Genomic DNA, 11874 nt, shown 5'->3' with positions numbered 1-11874 from the left:
TCAAAGGAGCCCTCTTCCCAGTGCAACATCACATCCCCAGTCCGTCCAGCGGACTTCTCTATCCGGGCGGCCGAGGAGCCCTGCTTTGGCTGCTAGAGCTGCCATCTGCTGCATACAGCAGAATCCTGAAATCTCATGGACGGACAGTATTTGCCCCGTTTTAAAATATCCCTGTCAGCAAGGCTCTGAACAGGTAGTCTCTTCAGGTTTTACTTCTTTTGCTGTGAAGTCTTTAACACAGTCCAAAGCAGGTTTCTGTACGTGTATTGTAGGTTCCAAGAATTCCTGAAGTTGTGTTATCTGATTGGACTCTGGTATTTGTGCAGACAGCGCCTATCGGCATGCTGGAGCCACTTCTGCTGGTGCATGAGTGTCCTTTCTGTTCTGGAATAGCAGTTGCCCAACCTTCTCTTGAGTGACTCCAGCAAGCCTGGGTTCCTGCAGGATAACCTGGCCCAGTTTCTGTCTAGAGCGGATCCCGGTCCTCCTCCCGCCTAGTCAAGCACACGTTCCTGCATCAGCTACCAATACGAGTTTGGGGGTGCTGTGCTGCCAGCCAAGTTTGTGGGCAGAGGAGGGCCAGGCGAAAACTCTTGATGAATCAATCAATGAACCAATCAATCAGCGCGAGGCCTGCTCTTCCCTGTTCCCACTGCTTTGACTGGCCGTGCTGAACTGAGGGACTGGGTGAGAACACCATGCGGCTAAATCCCCTGTGCCCATCATTACAGGTCTGCAAAGCCGACTCTGGTGGGGGATGACCCTCATGGTTCCATCTTAACACACATCCTCACGACCGAGCTCAGTCCCTTCAATAACTCTCCATAAAGGAGCTACCACGAAAGATGTCGCATACCTGAGTCTGGCTAGTCACTAGGCTTGAAGGTTATCTGTAGATAAGAGCAATCGGATTCTATTGCCTGTCCCACCCTAACACGCAGCAAACTCGCTGACATCTTTTCCTCCTGTAGATCATAGATTGCTCCCCTGGGGAGGGCTCAGGGGTGTCGGAGGTCAACTAGCACGAAATCAAGACAACTTATTTCATTGTCTGTTTACAATGTTTCCTGATTATGACATTATCCATTGACTACGTAATATGTTGTCTGTATGACGTGTGTGCCTTTTGAAAGATGAGATATCCCCACTGGAAAATCCATGCAGTCCCTCAGTCCTGACATAGGAACCAGGAGCCCCTGTGCCCCGCTGTCTGCCTGTCTGTCTTTATTATTTTCCATAACTGCAAAGTCACTCCTGAGGACCTGTTTGACTGTGGGGGACCCCTACTCCCACCGTTGGCTCTTCTGTACTTGCTGAGACCCTGGTGAAGCTGCAGTGAGCAGACTGCCACGTGGTCTCATGGCCACCCAGGAAGTACACTTGGGAAGAAGCAATCTCTGACTCACGGACGAGGGTTGTCAGGGAAATGCCAGATGTCAGGCAAGCAAGGGAAGACAGGGTAGTCTGAGCTGAGGGTGGCCCAGGGCCTTGTGCAAGAGGGAGGTGGGGACCAGTGCAGAGGCAGTCGGGGAGAGCAAGCACTGGGCTGAGTGGAGAAGGAAGGATGCCTATCGAGTCCTGCCGAGAATGACAGGATGTGAGCAATGGTACAGTCAGCTGATCTCAAGCTGGAGGCTCTCCACAGCCAGCAGGCCTTCACCTCAAGAAGACCACACATCAGCCCTGGTGGGTGAGCGAGGCCAAGCACCTCTGGATGGAGCCAGCTGTGGTCAGGATTGACCCTCTGAAAGGAAATCGCAGGCCTAAAGAAGCTTGAGTGGCAAAGTGGTGAAAGCCCGGAGCTGGTCACCAAAAGATTGAGTGTTCGACCCCACCATCCAGGCATGGGAGAAAGGTGTGGTGGCCTGCTTCTGTAAAGACGTACAGCCTGGAAACCCTATCGGGTAGTTCTCCCCCGTGGTTTGGAATTGGAATCAATTCCATGGCAGTGGGTTTGGGTTTTCACTAGTTCTCTAATTACTGTCTTGCCTCTCCCCTCCCCCCTCCCCGCAACCTGCACAGTCAGGCTTCTTGGGCAAGTTACTCATATCCACCGCTCTCCTCCCTTCCTCTCTTCCTCAGTGCACAGTCAGCGGCCTGCTGCCCTGCTAGTCCAATGGAATGGTTCTGACCCAAGTCAGAATGCCCTCCTTGGTGCCCAGGACGATGGCTCACCCCTGTGCTTACCCTGCTGGAGCTGTTAGCAGTACTCCACATGGTCAGTCACTGTTGAGAAAGCTCTCTCCTGCCTGGCACTCACAGCCCCTCTCCTGATCATCCTCCCAGGGTGCCACCCTGGCCTCCTAGCTGCATAGGTAGCTCTTCCTGTGGAATCTGATCCCCACTTGAAGCTGCCGTGTCCCAGAGACAAGGCGGTACAGTACAGTGCTTAAAGCCAGGGCTCTGGGTCACAAAACCAAAGCCAAACTCACTGCTGGAAGTCAGTTCTGGCTCACAGTGGCCGTACGCAGGTCTTTGAGACTGTAAATCTTTAAGGAAGCAGACCGCTTCATCTTTCTCCCAAGAAGTGGCTAGAGGATTTAAGCCACCAGCCTGGCAGCCCAATGTCTAACTCACAAGGCCATCAAGGCTCCTTCTAGGATCAGAGGGCCTGGGTTCAAGTCCCTGTGTGACCTCAGACAGATTGCTGGGTCTCTCTGTGAAGCACAATGTCTTTGTCCGGGGACTAGTCTTTCCTGGCAACAGCAAACACGAGGAAGGCCCTCAAGAGATGGATTGACACAGTGGCTGGACGGACGGACTCAAGCACGGGAACCACGATGAGGCTGGCGCAGCCCGGCCAGTGTTTCCTTCTGCTGTGACTCAGAAGCGACTCAATGGTCCCTAACAACACCAGAGAGTTAGAGTTAACAGTCATCCTAACTGTGAGGGAGATGTTGAAAGGGTACCATGAATAATTGGAAAGAAATTCCTATGAATCACACCCAAGGGAGCGCTGGTGGTGCGATGGGTTAGGAACTGGGCTGCTAACTGCAAGATCCACAGTTTAAACCCACCAGCCTCTTCCACGGAGGAAGATGAGACTGTCTGCTCCCCTGAAGGTTTACAGTCTCAAGGCTGTGGGTGACAGGGCAAGGCCAAGAGCTATTAGCAGCGTCCCCACCTGGATTCAGGCTCCGGTGAATCCGCGCTGGCCATTGACGAGGGATGTGGACAGTCTTGCTATCAGACTTTATTGGAAAGTGGGTTAAGGTAGTTGTAGCTCGGTTAAAATTTAGCACCTTATGATTTGTTCTCCCTTTTTGACCCAGTTAAAATTTGCTCTGGTGTTTACGATTCTCTGCTTTCTTTTCCATTGAGGTTTTCTCTGTTTTATTTTGTTATTGTTGTTGTGTGTTTTTTTCATTTTGGATTTTCTTTCTGTGAAATCCAGGATAGGTAAATCCGCAGAGACAGTAACTTAGGGTTATGACAGGGGAGACTGAGGGGAAGTGAGGAGCTAATAATGAGTACAAGAATGAAGGAACTATGATGGCAGCATATGTACAAATATGCTTGACACATCGATGTATGGATTGTTATAAGAGCTGTAAGAGCCCCCAATAAAATGGTTTTTTAATTTAAAAAAATGAGGGAAAAAATAATGAAGAAAATGTTCTAAAACTGATTATGGTGATGATCACACAGCTTCAAAAACGAGGTTCAAACCATTTAATTATAATATGTGAATTACAGGTTAATAAAACATTTTAAAAACTTCAGTTGCACATAAGGAGAAAAAAACCATATGTACCGTCTTGGAAACCCCATAGAGCAGCGGTTCTCAACCTGTGGGTGCAACCCCTTTGGGGGTCGAACGACCCTTTCCCAGGGGTCATCCGATTCATAACGGTATCAAAATTACAGTTATGAAGTAGCAAAAAAAATAATTTTGTGGGGGGGTCACCAGCACATGTGGATCTGATTGAAAGGGTTGCGGCGTGAGGAAGGTTGAGATGCACTGCCCTAGAGAGTCTCTGGGAATTGGAACTGACGCGACGGCTGTGGGCCTGGTTTGGGTTTGGCACGATGCCCAGCCCCTCTAGGAATCCAGATGCCTCCTGTCCGTCACCCCCAAGGTCCCTTGGCGTTCTCAAGGTCAGGCTGCAAGAGAGAACCCATCACACCTTCGGCCACACTGACTCCTCCTTCCTCCAGTCTCTGCCTCAGTAAAACCACAGACCTCCCTGGTTCCCAGGCCAGAAACCTGGGACTCATCCTTATCCACCTGCATCCCATTCCGGAAGGGCTTGAAGTCCTGGTCATTGGTCCCAGGTGTGCTCGTGATGGTGCAATTCTTTTTGATGCGATTGAACTATGAATTGTATGTGATACGAATTATAGGCCAATAAAATTGTTGCAAAAATAAGTTAAATAAACTAAAAGGAATGAGTGGTCTCCCACCAAAAGTGGGGTTGCCTGGGAGGGAAATTTCGCTGCTTACAAAATGGTCAGATCTTAGGAATACTTTCTTTCAGTCCTGACAAATGCACACACCTGTGTAACCCAAACCCGTGTGGAGATGTCGTTCATTCTCCTCACTCTGGGAAACATCACTTTTCTGATATTTTCCTACTAAAAATTAGTTTTGTCTCTCCTAGAACTCATCTACATGGAATAACACAGGGTGTACTTAAAAAAATCATTTGTTGGGGGCTCTTACGACAATCCATAAAGTTGCACTTTTAAGTGTGGCTCAGTTACTCAACATGTTTCATTTTGATAAGCTTTAAAAGGAAAAAAATTTTTTTAGAAGGACAAAAATATCAAAGCTAGCAGAGTCTGCAATAGCCCTCTGCTATAGACGTTTTCAGTTAGTGTAGCAGGTATATGCGTGGCAATCAATGAGCTAGTATTGATGTTTTCTTATCAACTGAAGTCCAGTTCAGATTGTCTTCGTTTTTACCTAATGTCCTCTTTCTGCTCTTCCACATGTTGAGATGCACCCATACGGTAGGGGGTGTTGTAGATCCCGTTGTAGAGATACGCCCACCGCAGGCTGAACCTTTCTTTTAATGACAGTCACCTGGGAGGTAGCCAATTGGGGGCAATTATAAAGAAATCGCTATGAACAGTTTTGTTCCAGATCTTATGTGAACATACAAAGGAGCGTCATAAAATTTGTGGTGACAAAACATACAACATTCCTCTAGTTCTTTATTGCTTCCCCTCCCCGCCCCCCACTATCATGACCCCAGTTCTACCTTACAAATCCGACTAGACCAGAGCAGGTGTACTGGTACAGAAAAGAGCTCTCAACAAAGAGAATCCAGGAGAGATAAACCCCTCAGGGACAATAATGGAAGTAGCGATAGCATGAGGGTAGGGCCAAGGTCGGGAAGGGGGGGAGAGAAAGGGAGAACCGATCACAATGAACAACATATAACCTCCCACCCCCACCCAGAGTGAGGAACAACAAATACATGGGTGAAAGGAGACAGCAGATGGTGTAAGTGATGAAAATAATAATTTATAGTTTATCAGGGGCTCATGAGGGTGGAGGAGGGAAGAAAAACAAAATAAGCTGATACCAAGGCTCAAGTAGAAAGAAAATATTTTGAAAAGGATGATGGTAACATAAGTACAAGTGTGCTTGATAGAATGGATGTATGGATTGTTATAAGAACTGTAAGAGGCCCCAATAAAATGATTAAAACCTAATATTTATTTATTTTAAGGGTCTTTTATACTTGTTATCTTCTTTTCTTTCTTTTTAAAAAAACCATTTCATTAGGGGCTCATACAACTCTATCACAATCCACACATGCATCATTTGTGTAAAGCACATTTGTACCTTCATTGCCCTCATCATTCTCAAAACATTTGCTCTCCACCTAAGCCCCTGGCATCAGCTCCTCATTTTCCCCCCTCCATCCTCCTCCCTCCTCCCTCATGAACCTTTGTTAATTTATAAATTATTATTTTGTCATATATTACACTCATATCTTACACTGTCCAACGTCTACCTTCACCCACTTTTCTGTTTTCCATCCCCCAGGGAAGAGGTTATATGTAGATCCTTGTAATCAGTTCCCTTTTTCCTCCCCACCCTCCCTACACCCTCCCGGTATCACCACTCTAACCACTGGTCCTGAAGGGATCATCGGTCCTGGATTCCCTGTGTTTCCAGTTCCTATCTGTACCAGTGTACATCCTCTGGTCTAGCCAGATTTGTAAGGTAGAATTGGGATCATGATAGTGGGAGGGGAGGAAGCATTTAGGAACTAGAGGAAAGTTGTGTGTTTCATCTTTGCTACCCTGCACCCTGACTAGCGTGTCTCCTCCCAGACCTTTCCACAAGGGGATGCCCAGTTGACTACAGCTGGGCTTTGGGTCTCCACTCTGCACTCCCCCTCATTCAGAATTCTATGATTTTTTTTGTTCTGATGATTCAGAATACTACGATTTTTTTGGTTCTGATGATACCTGATCCCTTCGACACCTCTTGATCACACAGGCTGGTGTGCTTCTTCCATATGGGCTTTGTTGCTTCTGAGCTCGATGGCCGCTTGTTTACCTTCAAGCCTTTAAGACCCCAGATGCTATATCTTTTGATAGCTGGGCACCATCAGCTTTCTTCACACATGTGCTTATGCACCCGCTTTGTCGTCAGTGATTGTGTCAGGGAGGGGAGCAACATAGGATGCTAGTTTTAATAGAAGAAAGTATTCTTACATTGAGGAAGTACTTGAGTAGAGGCCCAATGTCCATCTGCTTCCTTAATACTAAACCTATACATATATGTACATAGATATATTTCCATATTCTCATATATAAATATATTTGATAGATACATGCCTTTATTTAGACCTCTATAAATGCCCTTTGCCTCCTAGCTCTTTCCTCTATTTCCTTTTACTTTCCTCTTGTCCCACTGTCATGTTCAGCCTTCATTTGGGTTTCAGTAATTCCTCTCGGTTACATTACCCTTGGTCACACCCTACCAGGCCTCATACACCCTCCTCACCACTGATTTGGATCACTTGTTGTTCCCTTGTCCCTGAGTTTGTTAACACCACTTCCTTTCCCCGCACCTTCCCCTCTCCTATGTCCCCCCAGAACTGTCGGTCCCTTTGTTTTCTCCCCTAGATTGGTCATCCAGCCTATGTTTAGACAGACCTGTGGAAATAATAACATGCACAAAAACAAGACAGAGCAAAACCAAGCAATAAAACAAAACAACAACAAGTCAATGACAAAAAAACAACAACACAGAACACAACAACAAGAAATCTTTTTTTAAAAAAAGAAAGAAAGAAAGAAAAGCTTGTAGTTAGTTCAAGGACTGTTTATTGGTCTTTAAGAGTGTTTTCTGGTTGAGTCTGATGGGGTGCCAAGCCCTAGCCCCAAAGTCGACTTTTGGTATTCCCTGGGGATTTCGTTGCTCTGTCCCCCTTGCTGTTCTGTGTACGCCCTTAGTGTTTTGCCTCTGTGTGGTGGGATCAGATCGGGCGGAATTCCCACACTGTGTCTCCAGTGTTGTCTCCTGTAGGGCTATGGGTCAGTGAGGGATGTCCTGTCTCATAGCGGGGCCAGCCATGTGCTCTTCTCTGTGGATTGGCTGCTCTGAGTGGGAATATCATCCTCAAGGGTTGGTGGGCCAGGATGTGCTCCATTCTCTCTTCCTCCCCCTTCATTTGCTCCCATGTGCTCTGATCAGACAACTAATAATAATTTTGAAATTATTTTTTAAATTGTGGAAATCATCTTTTAACACCACTTTCCATGTTGGTTTGGTTTTTTAGCATTTTATTTTATTTTACATGAGTGTTTTAAAAGCCACCTAGTATGCTTAGAGAGAAAGATGAGGCTTTCCATCTAAGTGAAGTATCAAATAAGTCCACATGGAAAAAGCACCCCAGCCAGTGTGAGGCAAGGATTGTAAATAATATAATCCAGATCTGAATGAGAGCTTAAATTGTGAACACTCGCTTTACAGAAAGGTATGGATGACACAGTAAGCCCAAAATAAAGTGCAGGATCTGAACATAGATCAAGCCTCTAACCATAGTGGAGAGCTATGCAGAGCCTGGTGAGGAAGTTAGTTTATTGTGCCAGCCTGGCCTATAAACACGTGTGAGATTGTCTCTCATTCTTTGATCATCGGACCAGTGTGCGGCTGCCTTGCTTCTTCTTTGCCTCACTTTGCAAGTTACACTACCTGTGGGACACCTAACCTGTGGACTGTGTCGCTGTAATTTGAGATTCCTTCAAGACCTGCTTCACCACACAATTGGAATTTACATCTCTTGAGCTGGGGACTGACTGTTGGTGACCTGCCTTGCTGTTTGCTGCCTGTACTGGGATTGCCAGAATTCTCTCTACAGAGGACTATCTGGTGGCCCTCAAGACTTGAAGGACTGCCTATGTCTCACAACTCTCTCACGGGAGTGAGTTGCACTGAGCCATTTGTACTGCTTTATTATTTAACTGTTCATTTCTTGTATTATCTATCTATCTGTATATAATTTAGCTGTTTATTTCTTATGTTATATATCTATCTATCTGTGTATATATATATATATGTATATATATATATATGTGTGTATATATATATATATATATAAAATTATTAGCAATCTGGTTTTGTCTCTCTAGAGAACCCTGTCTAACACAGCTGGTTATCAGACAGAGTACTGTAGAGGATTATAGTAGATACAGGTAGGTTAAAACGGGACATCTTATTTTGGCTTCCTTTTAACCCACTCAAAATTTGTATTGATTAAAAAAAGTGAAGGGGAAATAATGTGGACTAAGTCTCTGGTGAATCCTCTCTGAACATAGATCAGGGGTGTGCATGGCCTTGCTGTCATGCAGAGTACGTGGGAAAGTGGGTTGTGGTAGACGTAGGTCGGTTGAAATTTAACACCTTATCATTTAATCTCCCTTTGGATCCATTTTAAAGTTGTTCTCGTTTTTGATATTTTCTGTTTTCTTTCTATTGAGGTTTTTCTTCATTTTAGTGTGTTGTTCTTGTTAGCTGTTTTCTTTCTTTGTTTTTGTATATTTTTCTACATATGAAATCCATGATGGATGAACCTATTCAGACTCTAACAGGATTAAGGGTTTCTTGGGGGTACGGCAGGAGAAGTTGGGGGTAAATAGAGAGTTAATATCAAGAACAAAGAAGAAGAAAATGGATTGTGGCTATAATTGTACAACTCTTCTTGATAGAGACTTTCTACTCCCAATATGGGTCACAGTCTTGGAAACCCAAGGGCAGTTCCACCTTGTCCTATAGGATTGCTGTAATTGGAATCAACTCGATGGCAGTGAGTGGCTATGCTTAATTTGATGTGCTACGTATTATTCCAAGTAGTAGAAAGCTTTACATCTCCACTAACGCCATACTGTTCCAGTTGCTCTACATTCTAGCCAACATTTTGTTTTCTCACATATATATATATATTTTTTGGTTTGGTTTTCTAGCCATTTAAGTGAGTGTGGAGAGTGTGGTTTTTTTTGCAGTTTATTTTTTTTAACAATTTATTGGGGCTCATACAACTATTATCACAGTTCATACATATACATACATGAATTGTATAAAGCACATCTGTACATTCTTTGCCCTAATCATTTTTTTCTCCTCTTTTCTTTTTTTACATTTTATTAGGGACTCATACAACTCTTACCACAATCCATACATATACATACATCAATTGTATAAAGCACATCCATACATTCCCTGCCCCAATCATTCTCAAGGCATTTGCTCTCCACTTAAGCCCCCTGCATCAGGTCCTCTTTTTTTTTTTCCCCTCCCTCCCCTTTCCCCCCTCCCTCATGTGCCCTTGGTAATTTATACATTGTTATTTTGTCATATCTTGCCCTATCCGGAGTCTCCCTTCCCCCCTTCTCTGCTGTCCCTCTCCCAGGGAAGAGGTCACATGTGGATCCTTGTAATCAGTTCCCGGAGAGTGTGTTTTTAATGTGCATTTTCTTGATGACTAAACATGTTGAGTATTTTTCTTGTGCTTATTAGCCATGTATGTGTATATATATTTATATTCAAACATTTTACCCTTTAAAAATACTGGGTCAAAAAATATATTGGGTTATCTTTTATAACTGCTATAGGAAATCTTTGTATATTTCCTACATACCAATTCTTTGTTAGATCGATATTTGTCTTACCTGTTTGGCTTGGTACTCAGCTTCTTAAGGGCGTCCTTCCTTTGGAGGAAGGGGTGTGTGGTCGTTACATACTGTTGGGTCAACTTGAAGATATGTAAAAGTGCAGGGGTGGTATTCAACTTGTGGATCAGGTCACAGCCTGTGGGTGTGGCCTTCTCCTAGGGGAGTCCTGGGAACCTTCCCTCTCTGCCTTCACCTTCCTGAAGACGGCCACTCTGAGACCTGCCAGAGCCCTGGTGATGTGACCACTGCCATTGGATCCACAGGACTTTGCACCACTGGCCAGTGGTCTTCCTGCATTCTGCATCATTGCATGTGGCTGCGTGAGTCTAAGAGGGACTTATGGACTAGCATCGGACTCATGGACCTGAGTTGGACTAGGCTGGGATGTTAGCTTGATATATAATTACTTTTGGATAAAAAGCTCTTTCTTACACAGATATGAGTGTCACTACGTTCATTTCTCTAGTCAACCTGGTGCTTTCTAAAAATCATGGTAAGTTATATGTACAAAATGCAAAATTTGCCACTTAACCATTTTAGGTATAAAAATCAATGATGTGGATTACATTTGCATGATTGTGCAATCATCCCACTATCTTTTCCCAAACCTTCTTCATTACCTCAAACAGAAACATTTTATCTACTGGGCAGTAGCTTCCCTTTCCGTCCTACTACCAGCTTCCAGGAAAATCTAATCTACTTTCCTTATCTCTAAGTTTGCTTATTTTAGATATGTCATATAACTGAAATGATACAATATTTCTCCTTTGTTATCAGGCTTATTTCATTTAGGATAATGGTTTCAAGATCCATCCATGTTGTAACATGTATTAGAAATTCATTCCTTTGGTTTTTACTTCAGTTATTTCATTACATGTACTTACATACTCATGTATATGCTGAGTTTTTTCAGCACATTTTTAATGCTGTTTTTGTGGTAAAATTCAGTGTCTTGACTGATATTCTGTTCGGCTTATTCTCGAGTATATGCCACATTTTGTTTTTCCATTCGTCTACGGATGGATATCTGGGTTGTTTCCAACATTTGGCTCTTGTGAATAATAGTGCTATGAATATTGGTATAAAGTAACCCTTTTATTCCCCACTTTCAACTCGCTTGGCTATATGCCTAAGAGAAGAATTGCTAGGTTGCGTGATTTTTCTCTAACTTTCCCCCCGTATTTCATTTATTTTGTTGTTGAGAATATACAGAGCAAGACATACACCAATCCAAGAGTTGCTATATGTGTAACTTAGTGGCATTGATTACACCTACTGAGTTGTGCACCCATCCTTGCTATCACAAAAAGACAGACCCATTTTTAAATTGGGGGAAAGGACTTGAATAGACGTTTCTCCAAAGAAGATTTACAAACGGCCAACCAGCACATGAGAGAACATGTTCAAGATCATTAGTCACGGGGGCAATTAAAAATGGAAGCACAATGAGATAGCCACTAGAATGGTTACTATTAAAATGACAAAATATCCATGTTGGCAAGGAGAGATGGAGATTGAAATCTTCACCACGGGGCAAGCACATGGCATCATGAAAAATGAAGAAAAGGTTGAAGTTGTCAACCTTGCTTGGATCGTTGGGGTCTTGCTGGGACCCACCATCAGTGCTTATGAAAGCAGCCATCTAGTGCTCAGACGGTGCCTTGCATTGGGTGCCTCTGCTGCATAAGACCTCCTAACAACCAAGGAGGGTACGTGAGAATTGCGGTGTGCCCGATC

The 11874-nt window shown here is 44.2% G+C and overlaps 1 pseudogene; it reads right to left on the bottom strand.

Moving 5' to 3' along the window:
* Positions 1 to 2217, bottom strand: LOC142451441 (mitochondrial import inner membrane translocase subunit Tim9-like; annotated as a pseudogene).
* Between the last annotated feature and the right edge of the window lie 9657 nt (positions 2218 to 11874).

This window comes from Tenrec ecaudatus, chromosome 6 (genome assembly GCF_050624435.1).
Source record: "Tenrec ecaudatus isolate mTenEca1 chromosome 6, mTenEca1.hap1, whole genome shotgun sequence".
In the NCBI taxonomy this organism is placed as follows: domain Eukaryota; kingdom Metazoa; phylum Chordata; class Mammalia; order Afrosoricida; family Tenrecidae; genus Tenrec; species Tenrec ecaudatus.
Note: the sequence above shows the minus strand (reverse complement) of the source record. Positions and strands in the feature narration are given on the sequence as shown.